The sequence below is a fragment of the Benincasa hispida genome, chromosome 6 (genome assembly GCF_009727055.1).
Source record: "Benincasa hispida cultivar B227 chromosome 6, ASM972705v1, whole genome shotgun sequence".
NCBI lineage: Eukaryota > Viridiplantae > Streptophyta > Magnoliopsida > Cucurbitales > Cucurbitaceae > Benincasa > Benincasa hispida.
Window position 1 is genome coordinate 22,717,338 of NC_052354.1, and position 8,883 is coordinate 22,726,220.

Genomic DNA, 8,883 nt, shown 5'->3' on the forward strand with positions numbered 1-8,883 from the left:
CCTTTCCTACTCCCTGCATTGTTCCTCCTTTTCTCGTTCAACAAGTTCCTTGTGTCACACCCCGCCCCAAACCACCCTCTTAGCCTAGAGAAGGGCGTGACTGCAATAGTTATCAACTCTTTGGCTGACACTTACTGCCTAATAACTCTTGCGGAATAACTCTGATACCAAAATATAACTTATATACAGCGGAATGTCTTTAAGCCAAAAAATTATTAATTTAGAAACATAACATATTTAAAGTCATTACAACATTAGATTTACAAGTCCCAAAACACAAAAACCCTAGTTCCTATATGAACAACAGTAACATGTGTACAATATTAACAGTAACCACCTAAACAGACGGATTACAAATTTCTTTATCCTTTAGTGGCAGAGCAGATGTAGAGCTATCTTCAAAGGACTTGACCGCTACTTGAGAGGGAGGGGGGGACATTTGAAAACGGGGTGAGCTTACGCCCAGTGAGTGACTTAATAAAGGTAATTGATTCTCATGCAAAATCTCAATAAAGAGTTTAACTGAAATATAAGCTTCTACAGTACTTGTACTGCAGTACAAACATTTTTCAAGCATAAAACATATAAAGCTATTTTAATCATAAAACAGTAAAACTGTTTCTCAGTCGAGAACAACCCCATGGTGGGTAAAAACAATCCCAACACCAACTGCTAGTCAAGAGAGAACCTTTTTGCTCAATCTCTGACTCTAACTACCTACGTGCACGTGGCCATACTAAGTACTATCATACCTTAGGTACTTCTGTATAGATACCTTCTCAAACGTCCTTCAGTATTTGGTTAGTTTGGTACCTTCTCAAACGTCCTTCAGTACCAATAGATACCTTCTCAAAGTCCTTCGGTATCTAGTTGGGCGGATATCTTCTTAAACGTCCTTCGGTATCGCGTTTTAAGTAAAACTAGTCATAAATGACTTTCTCTCTTTAAAGCATGTAAAGTATAACATATATAAAAACATGGCTTTAAAGGTACAAATGCATGCTGAGTATATTTAACACATATAAATCGCTTTTCAACAATTTCTCACACATGCATGTGTTTAAAACATAACTCATGGTTTGCTTGGAAATTACTTTATAAAACTAGCTGGTATGAGAATAATCTTTTTTAAAACATACTTTCTATAAAATGTTGTAATCAAACATTTTAAGCAAATGTTTTAGTCAAAACGTTTTAGCCACTCACCTTGATCGCTTAGGAGCTTTTCACTCTAGTAGCTCCCTTTTCTACCTCGGGCTCCCTTTTCACCCCTAGAATCCAGATTCAAATTACAGCTCAAATTACTCATAGTTATAAATCTTATTTTGAGATTCTTCCTTCTACAAACATATTCTAAAATTTCTCAGGAAGCTTACCCTAACATTTGAGCTTAGAACCTCTCGTGTTTTGGCCGGAATCATAGAATCTTCAAGACTGACTCAAGCTTATTCGACAGCCTGACCCTTCTGTCTTCTTCTCAGTTTCCAACCCGATCCCTTCGAGCCTTTCCTTCGGCAGCCCTACCTTGAAAACTAGACTCTCAGAGCTTTCAGGTGGCTTTGGAATCACTCCAAACGCATGAGTAAATTGGGAGAACTTCTCATCCCAAGTTGATGCTGCTTTCCAGACTTCACTGTCCAATGCATCCTATTTGAAATACTATGACCAACGCATGGATTTTGGCTCCAACGCCAGGTTTGCTCAACTTTCCCACTTTTTTTACGGTATTTTTGAATTGTGATCTAAAATGAAGTCTCTTGGCTCTATTTATAGGCGTCCAAACCTTCCCCAGAGTTGACACCACCTACTTGGCTGCATGGCCAAGCGTTTCTCCCACACACTACCAACACATCATTTTGATCAGCGCAACCTAAGTGTCCTCCTTCTGTGTAGCCAACGCATGAGCTTCCAATCTGATGCCACTACCTCAAATTCTTCAGGCTTAAGGCTTTCCACCCAAGTAGACATATGGTTTGATGATGTTTCCCAGGTGATCTCATCCTTTGTATGTGTCCAACTCTTGGATCTTTCAATGTATAGTCCATACTCAATGCCTAGCCTATCATCAACACATAGCAAGCCAATTCACTACCATTACAATTCAACTTAGCCGTCGCAATCCAATTTAACCATCACAATGAGCTAACCATCACCAACTCATAGGGTGACCGTCCATCCTCAACGCATGGCTCACTAGGCAACATCACACGGCTTTCTTGGCATGGGCGCATGATGCTAGCCACCGACGCATGGGCGAGCTGCGCAGGCTAGCCGCTCAACGCATGGGCGTGCTGCTTCGATGCATGGGCATGCGGTGTATGCTGGCCATCGCTCGCTCGCTCGGCCTCATGGGCGTGCTTGGCCGCATGGGCTGCGCGCTTGACTGCATGGCAGGGCACCTCAATGCACAACATGGCTGCTCGGCAGGGCACTCACTGCATGGGCGTGGCCGCTCAACGCATTGGCAGGGCATCTGGCTGAGGCTACTCGATGCATGGGTAGGGCGTCTGGCTGAGGCTGCTCGACGCATGGGCAGGGCGTCTGGTCGAGGCTGCTCGACGCATGGCATGGGCGCTAGCCAAGGCTGCTAGACGTATGGGCTGCCTTTCAATGCATGCCTCGCCTACCTGTGTGCCTTTTAACGCATCATCTCTATTTTCCTCCTTCAGCCGCATGCCCTCACCAACAACCTTTCCAACGCGTCAACACCACCCTTCCAATGCATCAACACACTAATTTCTATACTTAGCCAAATTTCCATGTATTTCCCCAAAAGTTAAACTTCCAAATTTCCTCTTTTCTTCAAATCTCCACTCTTTTCTCTATCATTCCGCACTAGCTTCCACAACAACCTACTCATCACATTGATCTTAGTAGGGAATCTACTCAAGTAGAGAAATTAGGATTCGGGGTTCACACCTCACCCTTCTTCTCTCTTAAGCTCTGCACATTTGCTTGGCGTTTCTTCTCCTTCTCCTCTTTCTTTCTCGTTTCTTCTTCTGGCTTCTTCTTCTTTTCTTCTTTTGCCTCTTCTCTCTCTTCTATCTCAAACTTTCTTTCAAACTGCTCGGAGGCCAGCAAAATGCATTGTTCCTCTTTAAGCCTTCTCCTTTCTTCTTCTACCAATATTTCATTATTGCGGCGCACCTCTTCATCTTGTAATATTCTCCTTCAACTACCTTCTGCGATGATGAGTTTTGCTCGCAACATTTTCTCCTGCTTCTCTTCCTCCTCTTTTCTCCTCTTCTCCTGCTCTTCTAATGCGTCTATCAAAATTGGAGGGTCAATGGTTGACCCTTGCGGCGCATTCTCCTTACGACGCCGCATCAAGGGGGTAACATCTTTTTCTTCTCCTTCGTCAGTCGCAATCATTTGTGTTGTTTCAGGTTGCACTGGGTCTCTAGTTCGCTGATTCCCCCTTGTCCTCCCTTACGGAGGTGGATTCTTCGTCCAGATCTGGGCTTGCAGCCCTCTTTTTCCTTTTTTCTTTCTTCTTCAGGCGTATTTCTTCCCGTCTGCGTTCTCTTCTCTCACTTCTTTCTTTCTTCGTCTTCAGCCTGGCCTTCTCATTTTCCTCATCCTCTTTCTCTTTGATTTTCTTCTTTGCTTTGCTTCGATGGGATTTCTCATCTCATCCAGACCTCTTTTCCTTGCTCTTCTTCTTCTTCTTCTTCTTCTCCTCCTCAGCCACTCCGGCTGCTTCTCAACCACCACTTCCTCTAACGCAACTCTAGAGGGTCCTTCATAGGATTCTGCATTGGCAGTCTCTTTAGGATCCATGATGACCAGAGCGCTTCTCCTTGACTCCTCCTCCATCACCTCCTCCGTAGGCAGTGGTTGGTTCACAACCCCAACCTAGGCAGTCCTCTTCCTTTCTCCAAGTTGCTGAGAATGCTCCCCAACACCTCCTTGTCGTCCAGTTTCTTCTTTTCACTTTCAAAGGAGAGTGTTGGGAGTGGGGTGCTTTCTGAGCTTTGCCCCCTCTTGAACTAAAGTGTCCTGGCTACTAAGTGGTTTCGTCGGAGTCTTTCGGCGACTCGAGGGATATTCTGTGGCTTAGCAGCGAGACGGTGGCTGGCTGCAAGGAATGCTGCCTCTCGCATGGTAAGTTGGACTTTCGAGGGTGATGAGGGTGAAGAAGATGGCTGGGAAGTTTGGTCTGCCATGGATGCCGAAGTAAAAGAAAACTGGAAAGAACTTTAGGATTCTAGGAAGAAGGAAGTCTGGTATTCAGAAGCGATTTAGGTTTCTTTTTGCAAAATGAAGCAAATAAACGACCTAAGAGGAAGAGAACGACCTTTATAGGTTGGGCCTTGATGGGCCCGACGTGATTTCTGCGCGGCAGGCCTCGAGATACTCAAAAAGCCTACCATTTGCACTCCCCATATTTATAAAGCATCAGAGAAAACGTCCTTTCGTCTGCTAACTCATCATTTCTTTGGAAGACAAAAATATTGGACTTCTCAGTTTGCAAAAAGAATTATCTTTAGTGTTTTATTCAAATGGGTGCAAGGTGAAGATTTAACGCAATGAGTTCACCAACGTAAATGCATCTTTGCAGAGGATAGGCAACAACGCATGTATCCCCGCAACACACTCCTTAACTCAATGCCCTTCTGGAGGACGGGCGCACGGTATTTCTACCAGCACAACACTACCTCAACATAATGCATTTTCGCTAAGGACTGGCAAAGAACACATACGAGCGCAATACACCCCTCAGCACAATGCATTTGAGTTGGGTGAATGCAAAGTGTATCTTGTTGGTGTGATGCACCCATCACCACAATGCATATCGAGTGTTGATTGTTTTATTATTGATTTTTTTTTTTGCATCAACGCAAGTCATAAGGACCTTGCAGTAATCATTTTCTTCTTATTAATCCAATCATTCACCAAGTTTTAAAAATAACGCATTAAATACAGAAAGGTAAAGAAATTAAAGAGAGTTCAAAAATAAATGCAAGAGAATTAAATGAAGAATAATTTCATAAAGTCATAAAAACAAATTTAAAGAAGCAATAAATGACAAGGTTCATAAAGCAATAAAGACAGGAAGTAAGGAAGCATGTAAACATAGAATTGAGATATGGACCGGAAGATAGTTTTTTTCTTTGATGAACGCAATCCACACCTCCGCAGGCGGTCCAGCTTGCCTGCCCAATGTCTTCAGGGACATTGTTCCTTCCCATGAGATCCAGGGGCTTCAGAGTTGCTAGGCAACGTTCCAGGTGTTCTATTTCGAAGTTCGAATGCTAGCTGCCCCACTTGAATCTCCAAATTTCTGATTGAAGACGTCTGCGCCTACATCACCACATCATTTTTATCCATGTATTGCTTGAGCAGGGCCCCCAATGAATTACTAGAGGTGTTGGAAGATGAGGATGGTTGGTTGTGTGATTGTCTCTATTGACCCTGATTCTGATTGTAGTGAAAAGGTGAAGGTTTCCCTCGATTCCCTCAGTTGCTATTCTGATGGTTGCTTGGCCCACCTTGGTTCTGATTTCCTCCCCAACCGAAGTTAGGATGGTTCCTCTAACCAGGATTATACGTGTTGTTGTAGAGGTTATTCTAGATAGCGCATACTTGTTGTACGTTCGATGGGCACATTTTCGCCGCATGGCTCCCTCCACAATTGACGCAACTGATTGTGGCCACTTATGCCGATGCAGTGGGTTGCACTGATCCTTCGGAAAGGGCACCTTGATTAAGCGCCATCGACTGGAGGATAGAGGTCACTGCGGCCATCTGGGCGGCCAAGGTAGTCATTGTCTCCGCAGGGACAATGGCAGTTTCATTTCTTCTTCTCTCGAAACCTCTTCCTCCATACCCATTGTCAACCCAGTCATCCATATTCCGCGAGATGCGTTCAAGGATGACCTTGGCTTCAATATATGTTTTATGCATAAAACCTCGTCAACAATAGCCTGCGTTGATCTATTCAGGCCATTATAGAAAGTTTCCATCAGAATGCAATCGGGTATCCCGATATGTGGACAATTTTTCACCAGTCTTCTGAATCACACCCAGGCGGTGCTGAGGGTCTCGTTATCCATCCGTTCAAAGTTCAACACATCCTTCCGTCGCCTTGCATTGACAGCCGGAGGGAAGAACTTCTTCATAAACCTTTCAACCAACTGATCCCATGAAGTAATCTCATTTGGCTCTAATGGATGAGCCCACCTCTTGGCATCATCCCTCAAGGTGTAAGGGAAGAGATATAATCTGATACCTTCAGAGGTAACACTAGGTATAGAGAAGTTACCGCACATCTCGACGAAACTGGTTAGGTAGGCATGTGGGTTTTCACCTTGTAGACCGCCAAACTGCCCCGTATTCTGAATCATTTAGAGCATGACCAGTTTGTCTCGAATCTTGCATTCTTCTCGACTATCGGCCTTGAAATTCCAGGCGAAAAATCATACAGATTGGGCGCCGCATAGTTCCTCATCAGAATGTTGCGTTCAACAGCAAGGAAAACGGGATCTTGTGCTGGCCGTCCCACCCTTTGATTCACTTCGGGTGCCACATTGTCATTGTTATTATCTGCCATGTTGGCCTTCTTTCGCCTCGGTCCGTTCTGCCGTGCCCTTGCACGAAATATACGCTCAATCTCTGGGTCAGCCTCAAATTCTGGGTCAGTCCCAGTACTCATAAATTTTCAGATTACTCTCCGCGATAAACAGCTAGTACAAAGAGATCTGTCCTGCAAAATACCACAGACATACTCAATAATAACCATTACCAATCCACGGCAACAGTGCCATAAACTTGTACACTCGTGAATTGATGTTCTCTAAATAAGTGTCACACCCCCTCCCAAACTACCTACTAGATTAGTCAGGGAGATGGCGTGAAGCCAACAGATATCGCCCTCCTCTAACGATACCTATTGACCCTGCTGAATCGTTGAACCTGATAAACAAATTAATCTTAGATATAAATTACTTTACATGTAACACAACACAGCAGAACCTCTGAAAACCATTAGACACACATGAAGTGTAGTCCTGACATAACTCGGTTTGGAAAATAACCTGATAGAGATATCACAACCAAAAATATATCCAATTGAGGTTTACACAACCACGACATCTAGTGCTTACACAAACATAAACTATCCAGTTCTTACAAAGGCATTTACAATACAAACAGACACAATGTACAACTCCACCCACGTATAGAGCTTGATCTGGAAGCTTTTAGCAGAAAACAGACTTTGGCAGTTATCAGGCAGTGGGAGCTCGATCTCTACCTGAAAAGTGGGAAAACATTTTGAAAGAGTGAGCTACGAAGCCCAATGAGTGACTAAATTTAAAACTGTAAATTCGTAAATCAGAACACGTGATAAACCTTTAAACGTATAAATCTGTTCAATCAAGGCGTTAAACATAAACGTGTAACGCTAAAAGCTTTCTCAAATGTTTCGCGAGTACGCCATTAAAATCTAGCAAGGCATATCAAGTATATAAAACATTTTAACTAACATGACAAATCAACATTGTGTAGGGCACGCCTAGTACAACCAACGTTTACTAGCTCTACGATGTAGTGGGGCCCGCCCAACACTCCCATCATCTTTGTCTTAGTGGGGCCTGCCCAGCACTCCCGACAGCATCGTTGTCACGGAGTACACTCAACGTCAACAATGGAATATAACCTGTGTGCACACGGTACCATATAGCCTCGGGCTCAATATCTCAGTCATGTAGTCAATAAAAGTCTCAGAAAACCACATGAAAATATTAAAACATGCCTGTTTATCTTTATCTTTCGTACAACTCAAGCTTACTCGGCTTGCTCGTGAAAAACTAAAAATCTTTAAACAGTACTCGCTAATACATACTTTACCTTAAATGGTATCGTTTCAACTACTTTTCAAGAAGTCAATAATCACGTGCTCGTATATAAACCTCATTAGAAAATCTAAGTTCAAAACTTATGCTTGAAACCATTCATAGAAATCATGTATCATTCATAAGTTCATATTCAAGCATGTAAACCATTTAAGCATAAATTACAGTTTAGAAATCATTTTTGAACTTTGTTTTGTCACTCACAGTCTTGGCTAGTTCCCTGGTCTGTAGACTCGGCCTATTTCCTCTTGGCCTATCAAACAACCGAAACCGAGCATCAGAACTATAAATCCTCTTGTCTTTCCATGCTCATGAATTCTAAATTCTAGAAATAAAATCACACTTCACATTTTCTTTCCAGATTTCCCAGATTCAATACCCTAACTTCCAACACTCATAACTTCCTCAATACTTGACCAAAATTAATGTACTATATATCAAGCTCTTCATTTTTGAACCCTCTACAACTTACCTGAAGAAATAAAAACGAGATTCCCAAAGGATTTGTCCAGAAATCCCCCGAACATAGCAAATACAGATTCGTGCTTCTCTGCTACCCTCTACCTTTCTCCTGAAATTAAACCTACTTCTAGTCATTTTTGGCTCATGAATTCTTTTCCAACCATACCCAATTGAGCTTCTAATCCAACCTGTACACCCCAGAATATTCGAAAAACCAGAAAAAAGTAGAGATCCTTCTGATTTGCACAAAAATTATGTGCTCTGTTTTCCTTTTCAAAAACCATTAACTTAACATCAGATTTAGCTCAAGCTTCCTTCATGAAATTTGTTAGAAAATAGATTAAATTTCAAGAAAGTCAGACCTCACCTTTTAGTTCTTCTTGTGTAGCTCAACCCGACTTAAAAACCAGAGATAGGTAGGTTGAACCCAAATTCTTCCATGGTTGCACTTGCATCAGCTTTTCCTCCCTTCTTCAACCTCCAACCTGCAGCAACTTCTTCTTCCTCTTTCTTCACTCTCTCTCTCAAAATTCTCTAAAAATATAATGGGAAATGATGGAGAAAT

General features: G+C 42.6%; 1 long non-coding RNA gene across 2 annotated transcripts; it reads right to left on the bottom strand.

The window, feature by feature from the left end:
- Positions 1-7,605: 7,605 nt before the first annotated feature.
- Positions 7,606-8,457, bottom strand: LOC120079580. 2 transcript variants are annotated; one of them, XR_005482272.1, is made up of 3 exons: positions 8,205-8,457; positions 8,061-8,109; positions 7,606-7,660 (listed from the first exon to the last, which is right to left on the bottom strand). It is a non-coding gene; the product is annotated as an uncharacterized LOC120079580 (long non-coding RNA). The 2 variants fall into 2 exon arrangements; XR_005482271.1 differs by having other exon boundaries at positions 7,608-7,660; positions 8,236-8,457.
- Between the last annotated feature and the right edge of the window lie 426 nt (positions 8,458-8,883).